The sequence below is a fragment of the Vombatus ursinus genome, unplaced genomic scaffold (assembly GCF_900497805.2).
Source record: "Vombatus ursinus unplaced genomic scaffold, bare-nosed wombat genome assembly UNPS02014779.1, whole genome shotgun sequence".
In the NCBI taxonomy this organism is placed as follows: domain Eukaryota; kingdom Metazoa; phylum Chordata; class Mammalia; order Diprotodontia; family Vombatidae; genus Vombatus; species Vombatus ursinus.
The window spans coordinates 49,750,095-49,764,318 of NW_020954557.1; positions in this window are offsets into that span (position 1 = coordinate 49,750,095).

Genomic DNA, 14,224 nt, shown 5'->3' on the forward strand with positions numbered 1-14,224 from the left:
ATCTGAGTCTTTAAACAGTTCTTGGGGAAATGGGAAAAACCCTGCTGTTTCAAAGTGTCTTGGGAGAATCCATGATGAATATCACTATTAAAGCTAGTCATATATGTTCTAAGATTAATTTTAAATATTTGATATAACATCATTACAGATGATAAATCTTAAAAATAAATTCACTAATAAAAATAATGGTAAAATGTTGCATTTTACAAAAGCATAAAAAGATGCTTTCTAATTTCTATCAGAAAATGTTGTATCCTGATTCAAGAATCTACAAAGAATCCTCATAAGACATAATTAAATCAAATATCATTTTTCAGTAATGTTTTGGTCATTAAACACCTAATTCTAATATATATTAGCAGTTCATAATTATAAAGTATAAAATTATTTTCAATATTTTGTAGTTCAACATCTTATTCATTTGTTCATCCATTAAGCATCAATTAAGTACTTACTATGTGCCAGGCACTGTGCTAGGCTCTGGGGATACAATGACAAAAATTAAACAATTAAACAGTCATTGTCCTCAAGAAGCATGTAGTTCACTACTGGTGTGTGTGTGTGTGTGTGTGTGTGTATGTGTGTGTGTGTGTGTGTGCGCGCACGTACATGTTGGGGGTGGTGGTAGTGGCGGAATTCTAATACAGAAAGACATCTTAAACTATCACTTAGGAACTTCAATTTGCATAACCTGGACTATGTTATAAAGTAGGAAAAGTTTGTGTTCAATTTCCCTTCCCCAGAAATACTTTCTTTACTTTTACCCACTGAAATACCTATGGATTAATGTCCTCATTGTATGAACCAAAAACTTAATATATGAATTAATCATTTCATTTTTATTTTTTATTACAGAATAGTTGGAGACAATGTAAGTCACTGCCTTAACTACTTGATCTAGTATCTTCAGTAAGCTCACAACTTCTCTACTCTGCCAACACATTCAGAAAATAGATAAGTGATCTGTTAAGGCTCCAATATATTTGTGGTTCGAGATACATCTCTAGTTCCCAAAGCCATTTATTCTTAATAAATGCAAAATCTATTATTTGGCAATAGCTTATCTAATAGTTGTATAAATGTATGTGAGAATAAAAAAATTTAATTATTCAAGTTTGTCATCAGAATATTAGACTATACAATGTAGAAGCACATTTATATAATAAACATGATTACTTTATGCTGGGGAAATAAAAACATTGATATGCGTACTTAAAGATGACAGAAAAATTAATAGGTAGCCAACCCTAAGATTATTACCTATTAAGGCACAGAAGGCAACAAATATCCAGACTAAGAAAATTGAAATTGAACAGAGAAATCCCTCATCTTGCAGTAAGTTTTCCTGGACTGAATCTTCTCAACACAATCAACTGAGCCTTGAAGAACAAGAAGGAAAGTCAGAAAAGGAGGAGCCTAGTTTTTTGAAAAATCATCTTCCAGATAGTTGTCATTCCATTATCCCATTAACCCTCATCAGTTTCTTCAAAAGCACCAAAGTTATTTCACATTGTACATTAGAGAAATAATTAATTTTATTTTAAACTCGGATAATAATTGGTGTGTATTTGGAAAGATATATGATACAAAAAAAATACAAAACAAAACTGTACCTTAAATTATTATCATATTTTCAAAGGAGGAAGCATTTGAAAAACAATTGTTGTCTTTGGGACTGTCTTCGTTAGAGGTAAGAAAAGGTCAATTTTTCACTGTTCACATTCCAGAGAAAGTGAGACACAGATTCTCCCCCTGAGAAAGAGGGGGAGAATCCAAAACTCTGACTAGAACAGAACTGACTACTCTGAAAGGGTCGAGATCACCATAGAGTGAATAAATGAAGCCCCTGATAATACTTAATCTCTAATTATTCACTCTCTGTCATCCTAAAATCAATGTGCACATTCTTTTAAAGGGAGACACACAATCACCAGCAAATATGAAATAAGTTCATTTGCTATATTTGTTGACCTTAGCTTTAATGCTCATAGCTTTAGTTTTCGTATGTTGAATAACGAACACTGACAGTAGACATCGCCAGAATTCTCCTCAGTCCCAACTCTCATTGGGAAAGATAGCCATTTTGAAAGCCCCAGGTAAAGTCAATATAAGAATGAGTCATTTCTCCTGCCTGACTTATTAGAAAATAAAATTGTGAATAAGGTAGCACTAAAATCTGCATTAGAGAGTATGCTTGCAAATGGGTAGATATTTCACTTATACTTCTCATTTAAAAGAATAGGTGGACTCCAGTAAAGTTTATACTAAAGTAAATCTCTTTTATGGCACCTAGGTGGCTCAATGGATAGAGCGATGAGCCTTGAGTCGGAAAGATCTGAGTTCAAATCTAGTCTCAGACACTTACTAAGCTTTGTGACCCTGGAAAAGTCATTTAACCTCTGTTTGCCTTGATCCACTGGAGAAGGAGATGGCAAATCACTCCAGTATCTTTGTCAAGAAAACTCCATGGACAATCAGTGGTCCACAGGGTTACAAAGAGTCAGACAGGACTGAAATGACTCAACAACAACAATAAAATATCTTTTATAGTAAATCCTATTTTCCCAACTTAAGTTCTCTTTAAAAAAAAAAGAATTTGGTAGAAAAAAAACTTGGCATCTTTGGATATAATATATTCATACAATGCAACAAATTTCTGAAAAAAAAATGATATATTTTAACCCAACCCGTGGTTTCATCAGTATAGAGAATTTTCAATGATGCATTTTTTTTAAACCTCGGTAAGTTAACCTCTTCTTTGAAATTTTTAAATTTAACAGTTGCTTGGGGTCATTTAGAGATTATGGGATTTGTCTGGGGTCATGCATCCAGTATGAGAGAAACACAAAACTCTAACTTAGTTCTTCCTGATTATTATGCCAACTCCTTATCCACTACGTCACACTGCCTATAGTATACATAGATGATACATGTCTATGCTTCTCTTGATATACAAATATATGCACACATATATATGCCATTAAAACCTGCTACTAGTAATTTCCCACTGAAATTATCTTCCATTTATACTCTATATATCTTGTATCTATAGTTATTTGTATATTTTCTTCCCCATTAGAATATAAGTTCCTTGAAGACAGGGACTTTCTTTGCATCCCAGCACTTAGCACTTGGCACATAGTAGGAATTTGATAAAAGCTTATTGATTAGTTCTTTTATGGCCTCTAAACTTTCCCAATATCTTGAACACATGTCAAACCTAATATCATACCTTTTGACAAATAATAGAGGTCCCCAAAAACTTAGAACTAAAACATTCATTGTTAGCTTAGGAACAGAGGCCCTCTACAATTTCTCCTAACACACAAAATGGTTTGGAATCTGATTAATTCGATGAGAATAACCACATTAGTAGATTGTGACTATATTGGCTCTTCATTCCAAATAGTTTAATATTCTTTCTGGTCTTCTTAAAGTGTTCTCCATCCCTTGTCAGGAGCCATGCCTTAAGCTCAGGAATAGGAAGCAAATTCTGTCCTTTGATCTAGTCTAGATAACCAGCTACTATTCATTTTCTACATATTGTTTACTCTTTCAAATTCACAGCTTTTAATGGGGAAAAATATGTGAATTTTTTGTCCCTGAATCCTTCCCTTTCCTCCTGTTGCTTTGAAAGTCTTTTGTGATATATTCCATGTGTCTTCTGTTGAAATCATTTGTTCTCAAATGAATCAGAAGAAATAGCAGTCTGGAGGTGTGATGAGTCTTGGAAGATTCAGTCAGATCTAAAATACCTGCTCAAGATTGACAACAGAGTTCTCAGTTAGTAACAGCAGCTCCATGGCCTGCTGAAATAGAGTCATGATTCAAACCTGTATGTCTTTTTTCTTGTCATCAGTAATAAGATTCCTCAAACCTACTAATATCTGACTTGTGTGCATGTGTGCATGCGTGTGTATGCATGTGTGTGTGTGTGTGTGTGTGTGTGTGTAAGCATCAAGCATAGCATGATGCCTTGAAAATTGCTTTTAGTATCCTTTAGGCCTGATTCAGTCTTGCTTTGTACAGAAAAACTAAAGGGGTCTCATTCACATTTATCATGGACAGCCTCTTTCTAATCATCCACATATCTTTCTAGTCCTGGTAACAATGAAATAAAAACAAACAACGTGCAGTAAAAATACCTAAGGATTTGCCCACAAACACAGAATTTGTTGAAAATAAATCAACAAAGGAAAAAAAAAACATAACCTCAGGTTTAGTGTGATTTTGTTGAGGCCCTGGACAAAAATACTGGTGCTTATTTTCATGGCTAAAGTATAATTGGATGCAATTTTTGCTCTTGGGATAGTTACTTTTGGACTCAATTGAAAAATTCTGTGTTCTGCACACTCTCAGCAAAGTGTTGATGCTCAATAAACAAGGCTTCTTAAAATCTTTCTACACTTTCTGCTTAAAGGTTTGGCACCAAAACAAGAAGCAGGTTTAGAGCAGAAGTAGATCTTGAAAGTTACACAGTCTGACTTCCTCATTTTGAAGATGAGGAAAGTGAGGCACAGAGAATTTACTGCTCAAGGTCATACACGTAGCAAATGACAGAAGCAGTATTTGATCTAAGTTTCTCTGACTCCAAATCCAGAAGTACCACATCCTAACTCATCACCAATACATTTTTCTTCCATGTATCCGCCTTCATAGTTAGCTTTACTCCTTTTTTTCCACCTTAAGAACAAGGGTCAGATATTTGCAACTCCCTGGTCTCCTAACCTGGGGCTCAGCACAGGTTGGTCACTCAAGAATTATTTCCCAAATGGAATGGAATTAAAAGTCTTTGTTTTTTTCTTTTTCCCTTTCTCCTTGCCTAGCCAGTCTTCCAGGCATCTGGCATACGTAGCTATCATGACATGCCATGCAGAAGATGGTGGAAGGACTGAGCTTTGCCCTCTGAAGTCTGCCATCTCAAAGTTCAGTGGCTGATAGTCAAGTGCTTTCATGACCTCTTTCCCACTCAGGTCTGTCTCAGGCCAACAGCTGCTTCCTCTATGTCTCAATCAATAATCATATTAAACGCCTATTATGTGCCGGTTACTGTGTTAGGTGAAGGTTGCCTTTACCTCTCACGTCTTTAACTGGTGGGTGTGCCACTCTCATTGAATCCTTCCCAGTGAAATTCACAGTATCTCTTTAAATTTCCAGAGCATGTAAATTTTAGCTTGATGTAGTGGATAAAGGCAGTTTCAGAGTTAGAAAGACCTGGATTAAAGTCTCTCTTCTCACATATACTGCCTGTGTGAATCAGGGCAAGTGACTGAAACTCGTAGACACTCAGCAATGTACAGAGCAGTTACTGATTTGCATTGGTAGAGAGAATTTCCTTAGTGGAAGATGCCTATGCTAATAAAATCACAAGTCTAGGAAAAGACAAAAAAAAAAAATCAAATTACCAAGGAATCCATTTTCAACTTTGATCTTTTGCATATTGCCCTCTTCACCCACCCCACCCTATATACACTGTTTAGCTAAAATCCAATTAAATTCTTCTCACATTTATAGAAGTTTATATGCATGTCACTGAGCTAGGAATTGAGGATACAAAGATGAAACCCATCCCAGTCTCTGGCCTAAAAACAGTTAAAATTTTAAGGCATTAATTAGATTTATAGTTAGAAGGAAGCTCAGAGACCATCCAGTCCAACCCTCTCATTTTATAGATAAAAACTGTGGGCTAGATAGGTTGTGAGCCGCTCATGGTTACATGGTAGGTGATGGAGATGGGTTTTCAACTACAATCATGTCAGTCAATAGGTGCTTTGTGGAAATTCAGAAAATGAAGACATAATTTCTGAATTGTGAATGGTCAGAGAAAGTGGTGGCATTTCATTTTGAGGTTGATTGATGATTAGCATTTCAAAAGACAGAAAGAAAGAGAAAGGGCATTTAAGGTGGGGAGAACTCTAAGAACAAAGACATGGATGTGAGAGAGTATAAGGCATGTTGAGGAGACTGAGTAATCTAGATGGAGTGAAGATTTCAAGTAAAGGTATTTTGGGAGATGTGACTAGAAATATAGATTAATGTCAAATTATGGTTCCACTTTAATTTTATTTTATATGCAATAGAAACTCACAATAATTTTTTGAATGAATGACATGCCCAAAACCTAAAATATAGTCCAGATGCTATCAATAGTCTAGTCAAAATTTCAGATGACCTTTCATCATTTCTTCAGGTCTGTTCATTTTCCTTTCTTTTCTATAATCTTTTGGCCAACAATAGTAGGAAGGTGAGGAGAACTATGGGGATAAAAATGAAGAAGAGATAAAATTCTGGGTGGCAAAAGCCGCCACTAGAATTCCAAATCCAACTGATTTGGAATATATAAATCTTGAAATACTTGTATTTTATCACTGGTCTTCAAGGAATTCTATAGGAAGCCATTGCCACCAAGGGTCACATTAATCACTTTTAACCACTTTTCTGTTGGTATGGCTATACTTGAAAAAGAGGAATATAGTTGGAGTGGATATATTGTTATGGCTATAGAATTTTACCTCTTTACATTTATTTGTCACTATTTACTGCAGAGTATCAATAGTAATATAGTTAAAACAGTACATTACTCATGTCTATCCTGGTTTTAAGCTAAATATGTATAAAGGCTTAAAATTTTAAAATGAGTAGATAATTCCAGGTAAAGCTTAGTGCACTTAATTACTGCAAAAATAGCTCATTGGTGTTCTTAGATTAATTGATATTTCTTTTCCTGTTACAGACATATGAATTAACATTTCTTGAATTGTCAACTGGGAAAAGTTTCCCAAAAATTTGTAACAGATTAAGTTATTTTATATTTGTATTTCACTTAAAAGATAAATACCATTAACTACTTCATAATGCCCTGGGGGTACTTTCCATTTTATTAATAATGATATAACATTAACTATGATTATGGACTGATCTTACTTTATTACAAACAATGTTACTAATCTTACTTTATTTCAAATACTGTTGTTTTGATGACTACATGACAATGAGATTACCTTTAAGGGTTGGCCACATAAATGGATTCTTGAATGGTTGCAATAATAATAATAGGTAATTATTCTAATACCATAAGGCTGACAAAGTATTTTATAAATGTTATCTCATTGGACAATGAAACATTTTTATAAACCAAACGTAGAGATAGATATATCTTAACATCCTCATTAATTTCATTTAGAATTTCAAAGATATATTTTGAAAAAAAATTGACATAATCCTAACAAAAATGATACTTAGGAATCCTGATATGCCTCCTGATAAGGAGCACCATAAATTTGTACCTTGTACCTTTGTATAATCTATTTCCATTTAATTCTTCTACAAAAATGTAGTGCAAAAAATTAGTCAATGGACAATCAAAACATTGTCTCACTCTTTAAATTATACCATATGTTTCTTTTGGGAATTCTCATTGACTCCTAGAATTTAGTTATTTTACTTGACACCCTGGTCATGTCACTGCATCAAGAATTTAGCAAACATAGAAGGAACACTATTTTTATGGAAAGATAAGACCAAACAAAAAAACAACTTTATTTGAACTCAATGATCCAAGTTAGCCCTATAAAAACCTTGTTGTTTTGATGAGTAACTGACAACAAAAAGACTACTTAATAAAGAGAATAAGATGCATCAGAGTTAATGAGATCCCTCTCAATGGAAATTTTTAAATAGAGCTTGGATGATCACATGTAGGGAATATTGTAGAAGGGAATCTTGTTAAATGTAGGTTGGATTCTTCTAGTTCTGAAATTGTGTGAAGACATTCATAGCTTTTTAAAAGCTTAGTTTATATTTATTGGTTGGAGGTTGGGGGAGATAGAAAGAGGGGAATAGTTGAATTTTTCCCTTTTCCTAATTTTTAGACTATTTGCTAAAATTGTGGCTTAGGTGAACTATAATAATAAAAGTAGCTTGTGTTCTAAAGTTTCCAAAATGCTTTTTACATAACTCATTTAAGCCTCATGTTAGTTTACAACAAACCTATGAGGTAGGTAGAGTAAATGTATTTATCTCCATTTTAAGATGAGGAAACTAAGGATAAGAATAGTGAACTATCTTGCCCAAATTCATATGTCTAATACATGGTACAGATAGAGATCATGTCCAGGTCTTCTGACTCTAAGTCTAGCATTCTTTTTCCTTGACTATCTTACTTAGTTTCAGCTATAGAGAGACTTTTTTAAGAGTTATCCTTCCCAGTCCTTTTCCTAGTATTCATGTCCCCATTACTAAATTTCTCTCTCTCTCTCTCAAAGAGAAGCCATTACAATCTCTCTTCTTGCTTGAGTAAAAAGAAAGGTAGTTGAAAGAGAAAGTCATAGAAAGTTAGCCATGAACCAGGCAGAAGTGTAAAAATAAGAAAAATCCAAGCATTTAACTAAGATGAATTAGTAAATAGTGAAAAGAGCACTGGACTTGGAATCATGAATAGTGGCTCCTGTCACTAGCTAGTTGGGTGATTTTAGGTTACTGAAAATCTCTGGGCCTTAGTTTTATCATGACTAATACGAGGTCTTAGAAAAGATGATATTTTTAGTTCAGGGACTGAACTGGATTGACAAGGCATGTATAGAGAGTAAGATTTGGAGTACAACTTGTGATAGAATGCCTCATTAGAAGAATATTTATAGGAGAAATTAGTTTGCATTACTTATTTGAAGATTTTTCTTTTCAATGGTACTCCAAGGAGATATTTTAGGTAGATACCAAGTTATCAGATATTATTTAATGCATTATAAGAAAATTATTCACATAAAGTATTCATATTGAATATGTACTCTGAACAAATCACTAAAATGAGATTGACTTCCAATGGAGTATTCACTATTTGGTGTTTAGGATAATTATACAGAGGTTTTACTATTGTACTTTCTTACTTACATCTCAAATGGCAAAAAAGGCTTACTTCAAGAAATTGGTTTTGGTAGTACTTTTAGATCATGAGATTTGCAGCTGGAAGAGACCTTCGAGATTATATCTAGAAAGAAGCTTAAAGATGATCTTGTCTAGTTGCTTCATTTAACAAATGGGGAAACAGACCAGATGTTTAAGTGATCTGCCAAAGTTCATGCATTTAGTAAATAACAGATCCAGGATTTGAACCCAAGTACTCTGAATCCAAGAGAGCAGCTAGGTGGTGGATAAAATACTGGCCCTGGATTCAGGAAGACTTGAATTCAAATCTGGCCTCAGATACTTACCAGCTTACTGGGAAGGGGACTGTTCCCAATTTGCCTCAGTTTTATCATCTGTAAAATGAGTTGCAAAGGAAATGGCAAACCAACTCCAGTATCTTTGCCAAGAAAACCCCAAATGGAATCACAAAGAGCATACATGATTAATCAGTTGAACAACTCTGAATACAAATGTCATGTTCTGTCCACTTCAACACATTAATCTCTCATTCCCCTCAAAAGGGAGACCCAGAGAAATGAAGGAATTTGCACAAGATAATATAGATAGTAAGTGAAAATGCTGAGATTCAAAGCCAGATTTTGTGGTTCTCTCTCTCTCTCTCTCTCTCTCTCTCTCTCTCTCTCTCTCTCTCTCTCTCTCTCTCTCTCTCTCCACACACACATATAAGTATACACATGTATATATACATATACATACATATATGCGTGTGTGTGTGTGTGTATATATATATATATATGCATATATTTAATCACTGTGAGGTTTGTTGTTCAGTTGTTTCAGATCTGTCCTACTCTTTGTGATATCTTTTGGGACTTTATTGACAGAGATAATAAAGTGGTTTGCCATTTCCTTCTCTACCTGATTTTACAGATAAGAAAAATGAGGCAAACAGTGTTAGGTGATTTGCCCAGGATCACATGATCAATAAGTGTTTCAGGCCAAATTTGAACTTGTCTCCCTGACTGCAGGCTCAGGCTCTAGCCACGGTGCCACCTCGCTGCCCTACAGTGAGGTTACTCCTTTGTAAAAGTTGGAAAAATTTACTAGCTTCTTGCATGCTTTGATTTTCACTCATTTTGAGTACTATTTTAGTACAAACAAACATTATATACTGCCTGCAAGGTGATTGTGACATTGAGTGAATGTTTTTCACAGAAAATTCAAGTTGTCAAAGAGTAAGTGATTTTTCTAAATAGCTGAACAACTCCGTGTAAGAATAAGGATCTAGACTTGAAAGTTTCCTAAATCCCTCTCTTCTCTGAACTCAGGCTGCCCACTTTGAGGCTTATGGCACAGATAGGAAGGATGGTCCTTGAAATTTTCAAGGAACATTTTTATTAACAGAGGTATGTATATGAATGGTAGAAGAGAAGAGCATTTTTAGATGAATATTTGGGAAACATTTTCTCCCCTTAAGCACAACTGAGGCTAGGCTGGGGAGTCCAATTGACTTATACAGTTTTCCTGGAAACAAATAGCCTCAGACTATCATTTCTTCCTTCTACATCCCCTATTTAATTTTTTCTTGCCAATCCTAGGTAAGGAAATGGAAAAGTTTTTGGTATCTTCCTTGCTACAGATCTTTGAGATCACCATTTTGCAACTGAAGGAATCTTAAGGTTTAATTGGACCAACTCTCTTATTTTATAGTTGTCAACAGAGGCTCAGAAGGGTTAGCAAACTTACCCGAAGTCACCCAGGTTAGCAAGTAGCAGATCTAGGATTTCTCTGACTCTTAAGCAAGAGTTCTTTTCACTGTGCCATTCATATTGCCTATCTACTTTCCCTCTATAACTTCTATTTTTTTATAAAGCAGATTACTTTCAATTTTGTGAAACTGAAGAAAGAGAATCCATACATTTTCCTATGTTTATAAAGGGAAGAAATTCTATTCTTGATGTTGTAAGATGACTGATCTGTGTCATGAGCTTAGAAATTTCTTCCTAGCTAAGTACCACTTCTGGTGTTTCCAGATCTTCTGCTAGATGTATCAATTTCAAATCACTTTCCCTAACTTAAATATATCAATTATTCTTCATCACAGTTCTATCTTTTAAGTCTGTTAAAACCAAACATCATTCAGAGCAGCAAGATTGTTACCTAGTCTTTTTTCCTCTTCCAAGAAATATAAGCCAACAGGAATTTTCTTATCACTCTCTAGGCCAGCTCTTCCAGAAGAAAAGATGATTTCCCCCTACAAATAACTTCAGCTATAAATTCTGTTTTAAGACTTTCTCATTTGAAACATAATATCAATTACATCAAATATTAAGTAGTAGAAGAATTGTGGTGTTCTAATTAAAATTTTGCGTTTGCTAACAAATTCAGTTAAATTAAATGTTGAGTTTAAGGGGAAAAAGGCAGTTTAATTAAAAGTAGCAAGAATCTCATCACAGTGTAATTCTAAGAACCACAGATTGCCTTTAATATGAAGTAAGAGTAGAAAAATAAAGTGAGAGTGCTGGTAGAGCAAAACAAATATAAAATCATACAATCCAACATATCACATTATTCTATGTCCTGTTTATTTGGTGTCCCCATAAGCTTCATGAGAGCAGGAGCCATGTTTTATCTAGATTTTGTGTGGTCCTTATCTCCTCACACAATGCTCTGTACAAAGTAGATGCATAAGGCATGTTTATTGAATAATAAATTGAATCCTATGTCTGGCAATGTTCATAGATGGAAGAGGCAGTTTGTCTCTAGTGTGATTTCAGGGCTTTATAGGTAGCATCCCGACATGAATCTCCCCCTGCCATCGACACTTGAAATTTCTTTAATGAAATAACCAAGCCTTTCATTCTGTATTGAGATATAATGTCTAAAACGCAGATACCCTTGGGAGATAGGGTACATTAACTTTAATTTATATTATGTGTGTGATGATATTGAAAAATTGGAATAATTAGAACTGGAAGCCAATCTTTGTCTTGAAAGGCTTAGATGGAGGGGAAAGGACAGAATTGGATACTAAAGAGGAATGGGGGTGTGTGCAGGGGTGAGAAATGTATGATGGATAAATGCACATCCCTGTTGATCTCTTGAGTTGCCCACCCGGTCCCATTTTACTCCTCTTTAAAAATGTTTTTTTTTTTCGTATCTTCAAGTTTTTATAGGATCACAGATATGGAGTTGGAGACTTAAGCAGCCACCTAGTCCAACCATGCCCAAAAGGAATCTGTATTATAACATACTTTCTGTTTGGTTATTTGATCTCTGCTTGAAGACTTCTCAAGAGGGAGAACCTACCTCCTCTCCAAGCAGCATATTCCACTTTTGAACTGTACTAACTGTATCAAAGGGGTCGTCGCCCCCTTAACAAACTTCCCTTTTTTATATCTCCCTCTCTTCATATAGTCTGCTCACTTGAAAAATCTGATATTCAAGCACTGGCCCTGGAGTCAGGAGGACCTGAGTTCAAATTCAGTATCAGACACATAACACCCACTAGCTGGGTGACTCTGGGTAAGTCACTTAACCCAATTGCCTCACCCCCCCAAAAAATTCTGATATTCAAATTCCTTAAAATAGCCTCTTCTGAGGAGCTACTCATAACATAGAAATACATTAAAAAATAAATTTTAAGAAATGGCTAGCTGAGAACCACAGCTGACTCTACTAATTTACAAATCCCTGAGTTCTGAATGCTTTTTATTAACTTGCTGACAGAAGTGTGGTTAGGTAGTTCTTAGCACTAAATTTTAATTCTTAGACACTTTAAAAAATGTCCAATAAAGCAGATATCAAAGGACATTATTGGAAGTTGACAGGCACCCCCCAGCTTAACTCTACCTTAACAATGTATTTGTGTTAACTTAACTGTTCTATTAAAACCAGAAAATCCTGTCAGATATCCCCAAAGCAGGCTTGCTACATTGATTAAATGCCAGATTTGCTGGGTGATGAAAAAAAATCACATCTCATGTTAAAAAAAAAAATCTGTAAGGTGAGTAATATTGGAGCACCTTTTCACTGAAGTACCTAAGGCCCATGAATCTTCTCAGTGCCTTCATGTATGTGGGCTTCCATACCAATTGAAACAAAGAGGTCAAAATAAATGAGGAATGAGGAAAGCCCTTTGGATTTGACCATTAGGTATTTATCTGGACTACTTACTGACAAAGCACTCCATTCCTCATACCTTTGTATTGTCCATCTTCCATTCCTCAAATGCATTCACCCCTCACTTTCGCATCTTAGAAACCCTGGTTTCTGCCAAGACTCAGCTTAAGTAACACTTTCTACATGGAACTGCTCCTGATCCCACCAGAGGCTTGCCCATTCCCTCCCCCATCACCTTGTATCTATTTTTCATATACCAATATACATTCAATACAGACATATTGCCACTCCTGATGGACTACATGACTCATAGAGGGCAAGGGACTGTTTCAATTTTGGCTCTGTTTCTGTAGCACCTAACCCAGTGTTTGACCTATAATACATGATTAATACATTTGTATTGATCAGTTGCATAATTGAAGAGAGCTGTGTTTAACTATACCTTATATTGCATTTCTAAAATCATGTAATACTATTTTGCAATCACAGTATGTGAAAAAAGCATGAAACACATGTTTCCAACCAGGAGAATGGGGAAGCTAAATTTTCTAACCTTCAACCTCCACAAGATTTTGTTAAAATTATTTCAAAACTTCATTTGAACATATTTGTTGAACATTTTAACACTTTGTAGATGAACTAGAATATTAACCTCCAACTTAACTGCACTCATATTTCACATCATATAGAGCATGTATAGAAATATCATTAATTATAAATGTGTAATCTGGTATTTTAAATCTATTACCCTCCAATATGGCTTCTACTCTCACTTCACTACTGGCACTGTTCTCTCCAAGGTAACTAATGGTGTCCTAATATCTGAATCTAATAATTTTTCCTCTTTCCTTATTTTTCTTGATTTTTCTGTCTCATTCAACATTGAATACTGTCCCTTTTCTTACTGACATCATCTCCTTTTTTGGGGTTTCTTGGCATGATATGATTCTTTTTTTTATTTCTCCAACTAGCCCTCTTTTATCATGTTTACTTACTTTTTCTGTTTCCTAACCATGAGTGTTTCCCCAGGCTCAGTCTTGACCCTCTGATTCTCTCTTTCTCCTTTCCTTTGGAGAGTTCAACTAGAGTTGACCACAGGTAAAAGTTGTAAACAACTGGAATTTCTCCTCAATGACTCATCCATCTCCTTCTTGAGTCTTGGTTATACCTGGTTATATCTCTTGGTTAAACTTCATCTCACACACACACCCACTGTATGACTGACCAGTGTCCTTGT